We start from the raw sequence: 1963 nt of genomic DNA, 5'->3' as shown, positions 1-1963 counted from the left end.
CAGCGGGTTATGGCGCTCCTAATATAGACATCTCGAGTTGCCTCCTTCCCGCCATAATTTAGACAAAGTGGGGTTGAAATCGCTTGTTGCGTAATAAAGTTGAGGTATATACGTACCTTCTAAGCTTAGGGCCGCGTGCCATAGATGGCGCGGCGGTGCTATTTCCCCACCCGCTCTTTTAATAGAGCTCATTCATCCGCTCTTCGCGGCCCATTTGCAACGCCATAGTTCGTCACCATTTAAAGTGGTGTTAAAACCGCGCCGCTAGAATGATGCCAGCGCCCTCTATACCGAATTCCGCCACTGTCTTACATCATAAAAGGGAGAGACTGACAATAATTTTCGCGTTCCCCTCTAAGCCCCCTCGTGACTACGACGGCTTATTGGAAACCAGGCTCCGTTCGCATTTCAATGTATATCATTTTATTCGGCTACGATTTTTCCTACGACCTTTTTACGATTTGGATCCGTATTTTAAATCTGACGTTTTCCAGGCCGATTTTATGGCTTTTCCGACTAGTTTTAAGTCGGCTGGAAGTGGTTTCGATGTTTTATATCGGCGATTTGAGAGAGTCGCGGTTTAGCCGAGTTTCGCGCGAGCGGATGAGTGCTTTTGTGATAATTGGTAGGTTACGAAAGTCTTTTAGTTTTACCCGTTATTTAACGTTAGTTTTTGGAATTGATGAAAATGGCGTTTTTGGTCAAAGATATAAATCCCCGGTTTTTGGGTGTTTTGGGTTCTTAAATTAAAATTCCCAACTTCGAATTGGTTGCTAGCCAATTTTTGGTTAAAGGAATGGTTACATATATTTTATTTTAACGATAATTGAAAAATTCTTATTGGCACACGTAGTTACTTTAATTTTAATTATTTTTAAATTAAATTCCGAAATTTAAATAAAGCGAAGCATAAAAAATGCCAAATTAATTAATTTGAGGATAGTCGTTTTGGGAAAATAGTTTGAATTACAAACATTTATGGTCAATCGAATGTAAAATGATAAGATTATAAAATTTCTGATTTATGGTGATGGTTTTATTTCGTTAAATAAATATTAGTATTTAGGATCTGATTGGATGCATTTTCAATTTTAAAATGTTAAAATGTATATTATTTTATTATATTCTTTTATACTTTCGATACGGGTTGTTTCCTTACGCTTGAGATCATTCATTTCATCCTAACTAGTCAATAGAGCTCGAAGCTATGGGAGTTCTTTCTCCATCTAGTGGCAGGAACCAGTACTAAACATTCTCAAGGTTTCGCTTCAACCTGTTTTATTGAAATTTCTTAAGGCTTGACTTTTATTAATATTTGGTAATTATTTTGGTTTTTGGGATGTCATAATTAACTCTTTTAAATGGTGAGATTCTCAGAATTATTATAAAATAACTTTTATCTAAAGTGTATTTTTATACTCCTGTTTTTCTAGAAATGTGTAACTTTCGCAACCTCCGTCTGATTTTTTATAAGTAAATATTTACAGGAAGTTTAAATTTTACATTTTGCATAGCCAAGCGAAGTAATAATAATCAGCTAGGCTAATACCCTTGGCACCACCTTAAGCCTAAGTCATCGAGCGTCTTTTAAAGCCAATAATTCAGGTGGCCGGGCTACAATGCGTAGGATGGTGGATGCCACGCTAGCCAACAGCTCCCTACACTAACTATTACCGTTAACCCTACGAATATCTTGAGCCTTGATTCTTTGTGTGTTTCCATGATTTTTCTTTATAATCTGACTCAAACCTGAAAGGGTAGGCGTTTCATGACTGTACCCTTAATAAATACTTATCCCATAAGAAATATATGATTTACATCCGTTTTCAGTAAATGGGAAATATTCGAAATGCGAACGCGACTTGGTCACCTTAACTACTTGCTCCTTTTCGCGTCGCTATTCTAAAATGGGTTGTTGAAGGACAATAAAAGGTTGTCGCTCGCCTGATGTCCTTTTGAAGTG

Source organism: Leiobunum rupestre, chromosome 3, assembly GCF_980474605.1.
Source record: "Leiobunum rupestre chromosome 3, qqLeiRupe1.1.hap1, whole genome shotgun sequence".
NCBI lineage: Eukaryota > Metazoa > Arthropoda > Arachnida > Opiliones > Sclerosomatidae > Leiobunum > Leiobunum rupestre.
This window is presented reverse-complemented; position numbering follows the sequence as displayed.